Source organism: Petaurus breviceps, unplaced genomic scaffold (assembly GCF_028583685.1).
Source record: "Petaurus breviceps papuanus isolate PSGF00001 unplaced genomic scaffold, PetGlider_PUasm1.0 428, whole genome shotgun sequence".
In the NCBI taxonomy this organism is placed as follows: domain Eukaryota; kingdom Metazoa; phylum Chordata; class Mammalia; order Diprotodontia; family Petauridae; genus Petaurus; species Petaurus breviceps.
In genome coordinates, this window is record NW_027186331.1 from 1872704 (window position 1) to 1888505 (window position 15802).

A 15802-nucleotide genomic window follows, 5' to 3' on the forward strand; every position below is an offset into this window, starting at 1 on the left:
AAGGGGAGGGAGAGATAAGGAAAGAGAAGAGAGAGAGGACAGGGAGAGAGGGAGGGTTAATTCAGCAACAGTCTCCCCACACACACAAAGCCCGGAAGATAGGCAAGGGGGAAGCCCATTATCCAAGCCCGGCTACTCCATGAGAGCTGCCCCAGGAAGGCTGGACCGGGCACGCAGGCCACCTGGCTTTGCAGGATTTTCTGTCCCTCACTGTTGAATCTTCCATTCGGGGTCTCTCTCTCTCTCTCTCTCTCTCTCTCTCTCTCTCTCTGGCCTCCTATTTCTTCTGGACTGGGCAGGCAGGCCGGTGAAGAGTGGGAGAATCTTTGGTGTCTTGGATGGTGAGAATCAGTGATGAAGGATCCAGAGGAGAATGGGTAGACAGCATGGATTGCTTGAAATTTATAGGTATTTGTCAGAATCCTTTTGTTTAGGAAGCTTTTAAAGATACCATATGCAGGGGCGGAGTCAAGATGGCGGAGTAGAAATAGGACCTCCGAGTGGCTCCGGCTCCCACCACCTCCAATCCATGCAAAAGGGGACTCTGAACAAACTCTGGAGCTGCAGAACCCCCAAAATGACACAGAGAAGCTAACCTCCCACTGAGGACAGCCCAGCAGTAATCAGCCAGTGCAGCGCTCTGGGAGCCGAGCCCAGCACCATGCTGAGGTTTTAGCCCCAGGGCAGGCCTGACTAGCCATGGCCAAAGGGACTCCAGATCACCAGCAGCTGTGGTGATCCAGAATTATCAGCACATAGATGCAAAGGACAAAGTGAGGGGTCAGTGCAGTGTGGACTTTGGGACCCAGTAGTTGGGAGTGCGTCGGCTTTTGCCCCCAGGGCGAGAAGCCGCTGAGGGCTACAGCACAGCCGCCACCACGTGGCAGCTTCAGCTCCTGGCCTGCAGAGTATAGGGGGACCAAGCGACCAGTCTGAGGGGTAATCGCTCTTTCTTTAACCTGCTTGGATCTGGACTGTGGTCTAGGGTGGAGGTCCTAGGGTGTGTGACCAGCTTGCCAGAGTGTATGGAGGCTTCAGAGAGGGAACCCAACTAATACCCCCAGCAGCTGAGAAAACCCCAGCATTTGGTACGAAGCTCCCCTATCTGGTAGCAGAGTCCTGCTGTGACAAAAAGCCCAAAAGTCAAGTAATTGAGGGGAAACATGACCAGGCAAAGGAAGCAAAGCAAACAAAAGAATCCAACATTAGATTCCTATTATGGGGACAGAAAGGATCAAAGCATGGAACAGGAGGAAGACAGTGAAGTCAGAACTCCTGCACCAAAAGCTTCCAAGGAAAATATGAGCTGGTTGCAGGCCATAGAGGACCTTAAGAAGCAGATAAGAGAAGTAGAGGAAAAATTGGGAAGAGAAATGAGAACGAAGCAAGAAAATTATGAAATGAGAGTCAACAGCCTGAGGAAAATAACACCTTAAAAAACAGACTAACTCAAATGGCAAAAGAGGCTCAAAAAGGCAATGAGGAGAAGAATGCCTTAAAAAGCCAAATTTGCCAGATGGAAAAAGAATCTCAAAAGCTCACTGTGGAGAATCATTCCTTCAGAATTAGATTGGAGCAAATGGAAGCTAATGACTTTATGAGAAATCAAGATGCTGTTAAATCCAAACAAATGAAAGAATAGAAGGGAATGTGAAATATCTCATGGGAAAACCACTGACCTGGAAAATAGATCCAGGAGAGATAATTTAAAAATTATTGGACTACCTGAAAGCCATGATCAAAGAAAGAACCTAGAAATCATCCTCCAAGAAATTCTCAAGGAAAACTTCCCTGATGTTTTACAACCAGAGGCCAAAATAGAGGTTGAAAGAATCCACCAATCAATTCCTGAAAAAGATCCCCAAAAGAAAACTCCTAGGCATATTATAGCCAGGTTCCGAAATTCCCAGATCAAGGAGAGAATTTACAAGCAGCCAGGAAGAAACAATTTGAATACTGTGGAAACACAATCAGGATAACTCAGGATCTGGCAGCTTCTACACCGAGGGATCAAAGGGCTTGGAATATGATAATTCCAGAGGTCAAAGGAGTTGGGATTAAAACCAAGAATCACCTACCCAGCAAGACTGAGTATCATGTTTCAGGGGAAAATATGATCATTCAGGGGAATAGAGGACTTTCAAGCATTCTTGATGAAAAACCCAGAGTTGAATAGAAAATTTGACATTCAAATACAAGAAGCAAGAGAAGCATGAGAAGGTAAACAGGGAAAAGAAATCATAAGGAACTTACCAAAGTTAAACTATTTACATTCCTGTATTTACATACTATTTATGAACTATTTACATACATGAAAAAAGATAATTGCAACTTATGAAACTTTTCTCAGTATGAGAATAGTTGAAGAATATATATGTCTATATTGGAGGGTATACGGGCGTATGAATAGATATGTGAATATGTATATATATGTTTACAGGTATACATAGATAGAGGGCACAAGACCAATTTAATAGGAAGGGATGATGTTTAAAAGGTGAAACTTAAGAGGTGAGAGAGGAATATAATGAGAGGATATGAGGAAGGACAGAATGGGGTAAACTATCTCATATGGAAGAGGCAAGGGAAAATGGTTACAATAGAGGGAAAGAATAGGAAGGCAAAAGGGAATGGGTCAACCTTATTCTCATTGAATTTGTCTCAGGGAGGGAATGACATACACACTAAATAGGGTATGTCACCCTATAGGAGAGTAGGGGGGGAGGGGGATGATGGAAGGGAGGGGAGGCGGGGGGGGAGGGAAGTTGGAAGCTCCCACTTTTGAAAAGGGATGGAATCAAAGTAGAGAATAGAACAAGTGGGAGGTGGGATAGGAGGGAGGGAAATATAGTCATTCTTTTGCCATATATCTACTATGTTAATGTTTTGCATTAGCTACACATGTACAACCTATACTGAACTGCTTATCTTCCCAGTAAGGGTGGGTGACAAGGGAGGAAGGGAATGAATGAAGGGCATAGAGATCCACCATGCCCTACTGGAAAAGTCAAAGGGGGTATGGGAGAAGATATGGGAGAGAGCAGATTGGAGGAGGGGATATCCTGTGGGACTGCTATTTGGGGGAAAAACGGGGAGAAAATTTGTAACTCAAAATCTGGCAGAAATGAATGATGTAAATCAGAAGTTAATGAAGCATTTGAAAAAAAAAAAAGAATTCTTAAACTCATGCCCAGCTCCAGATGTAATCTTTAACAGAACAAAAGAACAGATTAGACACAAGAGTCTATCATACCCAGCTGAGGTAAAGGCAGGAAAATGGGACAAGAACCATGAATTTCTCCCCAGCTCCCACAATGTATCTAATGTGTTTTTTTTCTGTCAGTATTCTAGACCAGCACTTCTTAAACTGTGGGTCTAGACCCCGTATGGAGTTCTGTAAGTGAATGTGGGAGCAGCAGTAAAAGGTTTCTGCACACTTGAGGACCAAATATTAATTCAAAACCAAATTCGTAAATGAATTCAAGGTGTTTCTGGCAGTCCTTGCCCACAATGCATCACACAACTTCACTGCAACCCAACCTTGGTTCTAAACATACAACATTTGCACTTTGCACTACATATACCGTCACACCCCAGATTACCATAACAATATGACCAATCCGTTAGCTTTAGCTACTGATGGACACAATAAAATGTATCCCACTGATTCTATGTGGCCTAGTGGAGACGGACCCTGGTATTCACTTATGGACTGTATGAAAAAGTTAAAGGAGGAGGTAAATGAAAACTGCTATCATGACTGGAGATGAAAATGTGTATCATGATATCCCCTTACCAGTTTCTCAAAGAAATACCATAGTGAAGATGGCTCCTCCTGCTTACAAGCACCTAATTCTGACTCTACTAATTGGTGAAATATGGAACCCTCTTTTGGATAATATTTCACAGCTAAGTGACTTGGGAGAATGGGAAAAAGATAAATTTCCTCAAGAAAGAAGAGTAAATAGCCAGAGGATTGAAAGTCAGAATAGACTGACAGGAAAAGAATTCTTTACTGCTCTACTGAGAACTGGGGTTGATTTTGGAAGAATCGATGGTATTCCAACTAATGAACTATATAAAATGTACCAAGAAAAAGGGCTTGATGTTGGACAGAAGAGAGAAGTGAGGACTACCCCTACAGACCCTCCTAAATTATTGTATCCAAGTCTGTCACACCCTCAGGAAATTGGCCAAGCCCCAGCTCAGATTAAAGAAATGTACAGACGGGATTACAGACCTCATATTAATCTGACTATATATTGGAAAAATGGATCAAATACTATAACCAGAGCACTGACAGATACTGGGAGGAGGCCTCCCTTATATATGGGAACCCAGACAAATTCAAACATGGAACTCCTATTACCCATCACAGCACTAGGAGGGGCTGAAATATCAGCCAGACAAGTCCTGAATACATCGTTGGCCTAGATATATTGAGAGGTGTGACCCTGAATTTATCTGGAGAAAGATACCAATTTGCAGTAAGGAAGATAGGAATGAATAGTTTTAGTGGAAAAAATAAAAATGGACTCAATCACTTTACCTGAACCTTCTGAAGTAATTACTTTAAAGCAGTATCATATGCCAGATGGGAAAGTATGAAATTACCAATACTATAAAGGAATATACTGAAGCAGGAATATTAGTTCCTATAACCACTTGATGGAATAATCCTGTCTGGACAGTATGAAAGTCAGATGGGACGTGGAGAATGACAGCGGATTATAGACAATTGAATAAAGTGACTCCTCTCTTGTATGCTGAAAGGATTCAGAAATATTATGGGACTTAGTATGCAGTTATAGATTGAGTCAATTCTTTCTTTACCATCCCAATAGATTCTAAACAATGGGGCCAGTTTGCTTTCACTTGGCAGGGCAAACAATATACTTTTACCCACTTGCCAGAAGAATATCTGCATAGCCCTACTATTTGTCATGGGATGTGGCTGAACATTTGGAATGAATTAGAGCTACCTGGTATTCAGTTTACCCACTACACACATGATATTATAATACAGGGAAAAATGTAAAAGAAGTGAAGAAGAGTTTGACTCTTTTAACTGATCATATAAAAAGCAAAGGGTGGGGAATTAAGCCTGCAAAGATTCAAGGGCCAACTCAAAAATGTAAAATTTTGGGGAATACAGTGGAATAAGGGGCTGCGAGAGATTTTCCTGCAATCCTGACGAAAGATTCAAGATTTTCCAATCCCTACCAATAATAAAGAGGCCCCAAAGTTTATAGGACTATCTGGATATTGGTGATATCACATACTGCATCTGGGACAGATTTTGAAACCCTTATATAAAGTTAATTGGCAGAAATATGAATTCAATTGGGGACTTAAACTGAGTAAAGTTTTTGAAGAAGCCAAGGTTGCTATACAATTGGCGCTAGATTGATGCGTTATGCACAATGGCCTGCTGGAATTACAAGTGACTGTATGGGATGAATATGCAAAAACTGAAATTTATGGCAAAAACGACAAAGCCAAAATGTACCCTTGGGATTTTGGTCTAGAAAACTCCCTTCATCTGGAGTTCAATATATACCTTTGGAAAAGCTGTTGTTAACTGCATATTGGGCTTTGGTAGAAAATGAACAACTGACTCTGGGCCATGAAGTGATATTAAGGCCTGGAGTTCCGATTATGACCCGGGTAATGCATTAGTCATAATGAGCTTCTCACAGAATTGGACATGCCCAAGAGGCTAGCACAATCAAATGGAAGTGGTATATTCAAAATAGAGCTAAAACAGGCAAAAGTGGAGTTTCTGCTCTATGTGACTCTACAGCAAACACAGATACTGAGGGCAATGATACTTCCCCTGAACCAAACCAACAGTTGGTACAGTCCTTGGTAAAACAGAATGAAGAATATGATGGATTAATTGAAGAACAGAAGATACATGCATGATTTACTGATGGGAAAGCAAAATATTTGGGCCATAAAAAAGACACTGGAAAGCAGTAGCCTATAACCCATGTACTAGAAGGGCTTTGGAAAGTACTGGGATAGGTAGAAGTAGTCAATATGCTGAACTTCTGGCAGTACATCAAGCCATTAAAACAGAATAAGGAGGACAGTGTCATATATTCACTGATTCATGGGTGGTAGCTAATGGGTTAACTGCATGAATGCCCGTGTGGAAAAAAACAAAATTGGGAAATTCATGGCAAATAAGTCTGGGGTAAAAAATGCTGGGAAGATATATGGGACATGTCTTTAGTTACTAATTTGTCGGTTTTTCATGTAGACGTTCATGTAGCCCTCATCGCACCAGAACATGAGTATAGACTAGCAAAGATTGCTACTCAACATACTATCCCTACTCTGACACCAACTGATGATCTGGTACCAGCCAAATGGGTCCATCCAATGGCCGGCCATTTAGGTGTCCAGGTCACACATGGGTGGGCACAAGATTGAGGTATTAGTATCTCTCATTAATGTTAAAACAAGTAGCAGAGGAATGTCATATATGTCAACTGGAAAAGGAATGAACTGTTCCTTGGGTAGTAACTGGAGAGATAGCAAGGGGAAAAGTTCCAGCCCAAATTTGTCAGATAGATTATACTGGTCCCCTACCCCAAGAAAAAGGATGCAAATTTACACATACATGTGTTGACACCTATTCAGGTGTACTAGTGGCTTATCCTTATAAGAATGCAACTCAGAAAAACACCTGTGAAACTCTAGATATTGTGGAAGATATGGAATCCCAATGCAGATTCAAAGTGACAATGGTCACATTTCAAAGGTAATAAAATGAAGAGATATTGTATATTAAACAATATAGAATGGATAGATCATATTAATGGAAAGAATGAATGGATTATTGAAAGAACAGTTAAGGAAGTTAAGTTCTAATAATTAGTATCAACATTGGAAGGATAATTGTTCACTGCTTTACATAATCTGAATAATAGAACGTTGGGAGGAAGTACACCTGTAGCCAGAATGATGATCCCAAATCTGCAAATTAGAAAACAGCAAACATAAAATCCCAAATACTGAGTACTGGACTGTGAGGCTAGATGTCCCAGCACCATATCCAGGAACACCTGGCTTGGCAGGATATGATTTACATTGTTTAGAGGGCATTTGGTTGGACAGAAAAGAAATAAGAAAAATCTCTACTGGAATATGTGTAAGAATCCCTAAAAATCATTTTGGACAGATATTACCCAAATCAGGATTAGCAGCTCAAGGAATATATGTATTGGCTGGAGTAATAGATTACAATTATCAAAGAGAAATTATTGTGACATTCCAAAATTTGGGTGAAGAACCCATACAAGTTTTGTAAAAATGACAGAATAGTTCAAGTGATTATTATTCCTTGTGAAACAATACCCTTTATGAAAACTGATCCTCCTTCTGAAATAACTATCAGAGGAACTGAAGGGTTGAATTCTACTGATAGAATAAAATTGGGAGCTAAGGTATGGATAAAGCAGAAGCCAGACAATGTTCCAAAGGTTGTGGAAATTACAGCACATGGGAAAGATAATACTGTAACTGTTATTTATTCAGGAGACAATGATTAACTCATATATTCTACCATGAATGAGTATATGATAGTGAGTTTATAGACTCCAGAAGCATGGCTGACCCTATATCTGCTTCTTTTTGGCTTTTGGTCTGTTAAACTTGTTTGCTAGATTTGTTTCCTTCAGGCTTAGTACCATCCACCTGCAGATGCCTGATCACTTAAGCCAGATGTCACCCCCTGTCCATGACTGTGATGTGTCATCCCTGGACCTAGTGTCGACTGAGCTCCAGATGCCAGCTACAAAAGTGACCTCTCAAATGGAACCTCCTGGACCTGGCATCAAGCTAAGGAACTGACCTCTTAGGTGGGACCTCTTGGGGCAGGGACAGCTCTATATCTAATTTCAGCAAGAAATAGCTGTGAATAAGAGACCTTCACCCCTTACCCCAAGACTTTCAACCCCATTCATTTGAGGGAAGATGCTCAAGCCCCACCCTAAGATATTGTTTTACGTGCTTATTTTGTGTTATCCTTGTTATATTGATGTAAAGTTCTATTGACACCAGTACCCCAACAGTTACCCCTAAACTCCTATTAACCTATATAATGAAATGTATTATTAATGTATTTTTATTATGTAAGGGACATGAAAGATCTTGAGGTCGAATGTAATGGTAATGGTAATTTAAAGATCTTCCCTGCCCCTTACTAAGCCTAAGGAAATCTGAAGACCTTCCCTGCTTCGAAGATCTTCCCTGCCTCCAATAGGCTCAATGTAATCACATGGAACCTATGCTGGGATGAGTTTGCTGAAGAGTGGAGCAGAGCCCAGAGGAAGCTGGGAGTCAGAGCAGCTAGATGGTGGGAGAGAGAGGATGTTCCCAGGGAGATAGCTAGGCTTGTGAATGTTTGTTTGTGGGAAGGCTAAAGGATGGTATGGCTTCATACTGTGCTATGGTGTATTAACTTCTTTGCTACTATGATGGATTTGACTTTCTGGTGTTGGGATTTGGTTTTCTGGTATCTGAATAAATATTTTGCTTCTGTCTTCTATATGGAGAGTCTGTTATACTTTGTGATTGAGAACTATGCCCGCATATTTACAGTCGCTGTCGGCACTGTGAATATTGTGTTGGCATTACACCTGTGAATCCCCCATCTCTCCAAATCCCAAAATTGCCATGTTGGCACCTTTGAAAGAAGTGGACTTGTGGGTGGCAGCCCGGGCCCACTGAGGGTGAGGGTTCTGGAAACACACATGAGCAGGTGCTCAGGTGGCATCAGGGTAGTGCCAGGGGAGGCCTTGGGCACTGGCTGGGCATCTGAGGAGCCAAGTTCAAATTCCACTTCTACTCATTATCTCAGATAATAAGTATTTGTCAAATACCTAAAATTTGTGCAAGTCACCTGGCCTGCCTCAGTTTCCTCCTTTGTAAATTGTTGTGCCAGGTGGCCCATGATGTCCCTTCCAGCTTTAGGAGCCTGGGAAATGATAAGATGACATTCAACAGGGGTCGATACAAAGTCTTACACTTAGGTTAAAAATACCAACCTTCTAAGTATGAGATGCAGGAGGTGTGTTAGATAGAGCACCAGCTGACTAAGACTTGGGCCGGGGTTGGCCCCAGTGGGGGTCAGCAGAGCAGGGCAGAACCCTACCCAATGCCACTCAAGCCCTAATGCACTTGGGGCCTCTTTATAAGGGGCACAGTGTCCAGCTGAGCAAGCAACCTGAACTTATAAGGCACCTACTGTGGTCAGGACTTATAAAGCACCCGGAGTGTGCCAGGAGCTCTGCTAGGAGTTAGGGACACAAGTACAGAGAATGAAACTATTCCTGGGGCAAACAATGAAAGCAGACACACAGATACATAGCATTAATATAAAGTGAATGAACATAAACACGTACAGGTCACACGTGTGTGTACATACACACACATACATGGATAGATTGGTCGATTGATAGACGGTTAAATCAGAGCTTCTTAATATAATTTCTTCTGGGCATCTGGGTGGCTCAGTGGATAGAATGCCAGGCCTGAGGTCAGGAAGACCTGAGTTCAAATCCAACCTTAGACACTTGTTTGCTGTGTGACTGGACAAGTCACTAGACCCTGTTTACCTCAGTTTCCTCTGTTGTGGAAATGAAGTGGAGGAGGAAATGGCAAACCACTCCCGTATCTCTGCCAAGAAAACCCCAAATGAGGTCATGAAAAGTTGGGCAAGACTGAAAAGGGTCTGAACAACAGCAATCTTTTCTTCTGTCCTGGGTCCCTTGGGTGCATCCTCTGGCTCTTTCCAAGAACCAGATTTCACAATGCATAAAATAAAATACTAGGGTTTCAAAGGAAACCAGTTATATTGAGACAATTCTCAAGAGTCAAAAACAGAGCCAAGATGGCGGAGGAAGCAGGAAGTAGCTCTCACACTACCTTGCTGACTTTGAAAAACCCAGAAATAGAGCCGCAGGAAAAACCTGGAATGGTGGAAGCAGCAGAAAAATGGAGTACGGGAGGCCAGGGGGAATAAGAGGAAAGATCGCTCCTGCTGTGGCAGAAGGGGACCAGTACAAGATGGGAGGTGTCCCAGCAAGCCCCACCTCAGTGGAGATCTCCGGGGGAGATCCTGAGCCCCAGAGTAGTGGACCTGGCAGGCACTGACACCAGGACCCCAGGAGTGCCTCTGCACAGCCGGAGGAATCAGCAGACACCAGTGTGGACAGCATCTACCAGTGGCTGAACCTGGTCACAGGCTCTATCACAGCCCGAGGAAAGGAGGAGACCTCCGGCGGCCAGACCACCTCTCCCCTACACCTCACACCCCGAACTTCAGTGTAACCCCGGGGAAACACAAAGACCTCATCTGGCCTCAGCACACACCAGCCAGCTCCAGCTCAGCACCAGCTCAGCTATGGTATTTTGTAGCTTACAGCTGCCAGAACCAGAAGCCACAGCATAGAAAGCCAGTAACTAGGCCCTGAGCTCCCAGCACAAGTGTGGGACAGAGTCTCCTGTGCCCCAAAAGCAGAGATCCACTTTAAAAGCCAGGAAAAAGGCAATCACAATGAAGAAAAAGCAAAGACCATAGATTCTTATTATGGGGACAGGGAAGATCAAAATACAAATTCAGAAGAGGACTACATTGGCACTATAACCACATCTGAAACCTTACAAAGGAATATGACCTGGTCTCGAGCCCCAAGTATTCTTGGAAGAGCTCAGGAGGGATTTTAAAAGTCAAATTTGAGAGGTAGAAGAAAAGCCGAACATTTATTTTAAAAATACAATTGACAAAATGGAAAAAAAATTCACTGAAGAAAACAACTCCGTAAAACGTAAAGCTGATGGGGGTGGCCAGGTGGCCAGGTGAGTAAGAGCACCGGCCCCAGAGTCGGGACGACCTGGGATCGAATCCAGGCTCAGACACTTACCACCACACCCAGAAATAACTGGCCGTGTAACCTTGAGCAAGTTACTTAACCCCAACTACTAATTAAAAAAAAAAAAGTAAATCTGACCAAATGGATAAGTAGGTACAAAAGCTAACTGAAGGAAACAATTTGTTAAAAATCAGAATTGGGCAAGTAGAAACTATGGGGCATCAAGGATCAGTCAAGCAAAGTCAAAAGAAGGAAAAAGTAGAAGAAAACTAAAATATCTCACTGGAAAAACAACTGACCTGGAAAAGAGATCCAGGAGAGATAATCTTTGAACTACTGGTCTACCTGAAAACCATGATGAAAAAAAAGAACCCCCAGGTCCTAGAACCAGAAGGTTAAATAGTCATTGAAAGAATCCACCAGTCTTGAAAGGGATCTCAAATTGAAAACACAAAGGAATAACGTAGCCAAATTCCAGAATTATCAGGTAAAGGAGAAAGCAGCCAAAAATATCATGGAACTACAGTTAGGATCATACAGGACCTTGCAACTTCTACATTAAAAGATCAGAGGGCTTGGAATATGACATTCTATAAAACAAACAAGATTGGAGTACAACCAAGGATCAACTACTCAGTGAAATTGAGCATAATCTTTTAGGCAAAGAGATGGATATTCAATGAAATTAGGGACTTCCAGAGCTCAACAGGAAATCTGATCTTCAAATACAATACTCAAGAGAAGCATAAAAAGGTAAACAGGAATGAAAAAAAAAACCAAATTATTAAATAATAACATGTTATTAAATAATATTATTTAAATATTAAATAATAACAAAACATGTTATTAAAACATGTTTACATCCCTACATGAGAAGATAATACTTGTTCATCTTGAGAACTGTATCTTTATTATAACATTTAAAGGGATATACACAGAGGGTGTGGGTATAAATTAACTGATGTGATGATAAAAAAAAAACCTAATTAAGTGGTGAAAAGGGATTGTAATGGGAGAAGAGGAAAAGAGGAGGCAGAAAAGGGTAAATTACATCACGTGAAGAGGCACAAAAACATATAGTAGAGGGAAAGAAGGGAGGGAGATGATCATAGTTTGAACTTTACTCATCAGATTTGGTTCAAGAAGGGAATAACATACTCAGTGAAGTACAGGAATCTAACTTGCCCTACAGGCAGTAGAAGAGGAAAGGGGAAAGAAAAGGGAGGGGAACTGATAGAAGGGAGGGAAGATTGAGGGAGGTGATGGTCAAAAGCAAAGTTCTGTTGAGGAAAGAAAGGGAAAAGAGAAATAAAAGCATAAATGAGGGGGAAATAGGATGGAGAGAAAGACACAGATAGTAATCATAACTGTGAATGTGAATGGGATGAACTCTCCCATAAAAATGGAAGCGAATAGCAGAATGGATTAAAAAACATAATCCTACAATATGTTGTTTACAAGAAACACATCTGAAATAGGGGGCTACACACAGTGTAAAGGTAAAAGGCTGGAGTAGAATATATTATGCTTCAGCTGAAGTAAAAAAAAAGCAGGGGTAGCAATCCTAATCTCAGACAAAGGAAAAGCAAAAACAGATACAATTAAAAGAGATAAGGAAGGAAACCATATCCTGATAAAAGGCACTATAGACAATGAAGTAATATCATTACTAAACATATATGCACCAAGTGGTATAGCATCCAAATTCTCAAAGGAGAAGTTAATGGTATTACAGGAAGAAATAGATAATAAAACTATACTAGTGGGGGATGTCAACCTCCCCCATCAGAACTAGATAAATCTAACCACAAAATAAACAAGGAAGAAGTTAAGGAGGTGAATAGAATTTTAGAAAAGTTAGATATGGTAAATCCTCTGGAGAAAACTAAATAGGGATAGAAAGGAATATACCTTTTATTATTATTATTATTTTAATTTTTATATATAATAAATGTTAATTTAATTAAAATTAAATTTAAAATAATTTTATTATTGTTGTTATTATTATTATATATAGCACCTACACAAAAATTGACCGTTTACTAGAGCATAAAAACCTCACAATCCAATGAAAAAGGAAGAAATATTAAATGCATCCTTTTCATATCATGGTGCAATAAAAGTTATATGTAATAAAGGGACATGGAAAGATTAACTGGAAACTAAATAATCTAATCCTAAAGAATGAGTGGGTCAAACAGCAAACCATAGAAACAATCAATGGCTTCACTCAAGAGAATGATAATAATGAAGCAATATACCTAAACTTATGGGATGCAGTGAAAGCTGTTGTTAGGGTTAAGTTTTATATCTCTGAATGCTTACATGAATAAAAAATGCTAATATGAATAAAAGAGAAAGAAAAGATCAATGAATTGGGCATGCAACTGAAAAAGCTAGAAAAAGAAGAAATTTAAAATCTTCCATTAAATACTAAATTAGAAATACTGAAAACCAAAGGTGAGATTGAGAAAATTCAAATTATGAAGAATATGGAACTAATAAATGAAACTAAGAGCTGGTTTCATGAAAAAAAAATAGATAAACTTTTGGTTAATTTAATTTAAAAAAAAAAAAAAGAAAGAAGAAAACCAAATCACCAGTATCAAAAATGAAAAGGGTGAATTCACCACCAACGAAGAAGAAATTAAAACAATAATTAGAAACTATTTTGCTCAACTGTATGTCAATAAATTTGACAATCTAAGTAAAATGGATGAATATTTACAAACATATAAATTGCCCAGATTAACAGAAGAGGAAGTAAAATACTTAAATAATCCCATCTCAGAAAAAGAAATTGAATAAGCCATCAATGAACTCCCTAGGAAAAAATTTCCAGGGCCAGATGGACTTACAAGCAAATTCTATCAAAGATTTAAAGAATAAGTAATTCCAATACTATATAGATTATTTTGGAAAATTGGAGTCCTACCAAATTCCTTTTATGATACAAATATGGTACTGATACTTAAATCAGGAAGAATCAAATCAAAAAAAGAGAAAGAAAATTATAAACCAATTTCCCTAATATTTTAAGTAAAATATTAGCAAAAAGATTATGGCAACTTATCATGAGAATAACACACTTTGATCAGGTAGGATTTATACCAGCAAGGTAGTGTTGGTTCAATATTAGGGAAACTACCGACATAAATGATCACATCAACAACAAAACTAACAGAAACTATACGATTATCTCAATAGATACAGAAAAAAACTTTTGACAAAATACAGCACCCATTACTATTAAAAACACTAGAGAGCATAGAAATAAATGGAACCTTCCTTAAAATGATAGGTAGCAACTACATAAAACCATCAGCAAACATTATATGTAATGGGGAGAAGCTAGAAGCTTTTCCAATAAGATCAGTGGTGAAACAAGAATGTCCATTATCACCACTGTTATTCAATATGGTACTAAACATGTTAGCTTTAGCAATAAGGAGAAAATTAAATTGAAGGAATTTGAGCAGGCAAAGAGGATACTAAGTTATCACTCTTAGAATCCTAGAGAATCAAGTGAAAAACTATTTGAAATAATAAACAACTTTAACAAAGTTGCAGGATATGAAATAAACCCATATAAATCCTCAGCATTTCTATAAATTACTAACAAAGTCCAACAGCAAGAGATAGAAAGAGAAATTCTATTTTAAATTACTGTAGACATTATGAAATATTTGGGAGTCTACCTGCCAAAACAAACCCAGGGACTATGTGAACACAATTACAAAACACTTTTCACACAAATAAAGTCAGATCTAAATCATCAGAAAAACATCTGTTGCTTATCAGTAGGCTGAGCTAATATAATAAAAATAACAATTCTACCTAATTTACTTATTCGCTAGGCCAAACCAATCAAATCACCAAAAAATTATTTTATAGTACTAGAAAAAATAATCAGTGGAATAAGTTAGGTACACAAGACACAGTAGCCAATATGACCCCAGCTTCTGGAATAAGAACTCATTATCTGACAAAAACTGTTGGGAAAACTGGAAAATAGTATGGCAGAAACTGGGCATAGACCAAAATCTTACACCACATACCAAAATAAAGTCCAAATGGATACACGATTTAGATATAAAAGTTGTTACTATAAGCAAATCAGGGGAGCAAGGAAGAGTTTATCTGTCAAATTTATGGAGAATATATGAATTTATGATGAAACAAGAGATAGAGAACATTATGAAATGCAAAATGGATAATTTTGATTGCATTAAATTGAAAAGTTTTTGCACAAAGTCAATGCAACCAAGATTAGGAGGGAAACAGAAAACTGAGAAAGAATTTTTACAGCCAGTGTGTGTGGTAAAGGCCTCATTTCTAAAATATATAGAGAACTAAGTCAAATTTATAAGAATACAAATAATTCCCCAATTGATGAATGGTCAAAGGATATGAACACACAGTTTTTCAGAGGAAAAAATTAAAGCTATCTAGAGTCATATGAAAAAAAGCTCTAAATCACTACTGAATAGAGAAATGCAAATCAAAACAACTCTGAGGTACCGAATCACACCTATCAGATTGGCTAACATGACAAGACAAATGATAACTGTTGGAGAAGATGGTGGGAAAATTGGAACACTAATTCATTGTTGGTGGAGTTGTGAACTGATCCAACCATTCTGGAGAGCTATTTGGAACTATGTCCAAAGGGCTATAAAAATGTGCATACCCTTTGACCCAGCAATGCCACTTCTAGGACTGCATCCCCAAGAGATCATACAAATGGGAAAAGGACCCACGTGTACAAAAATATTTCTAGCAGCTCTTTTTGTGGTTGCCAAGAACTGGAAATTGAGGGGATGCCCATCAATTGGGGAATGGCTAAACAAATCGTGGTATACAATTGTAATGGAATACTATTGTGCTGTAAGAAATGATGAACTTAACCCCAATTGCCC

At 39.5% G+C, this 15802-nt stretch overlaps 1 protein-coding gene across 4 annotated transcripts in view; it reads right to left on the bottom strand.

Moving 5' to 3' along the window:
- TXNRD2 (thioredoxin reductase 2) overlaps positions 1–15802 on the bottom strand; it is a 93943-nt gene that overhangs the window by 64635 nt on the left and 13506 nt on the right. The window lies entirely within an intron of this gene.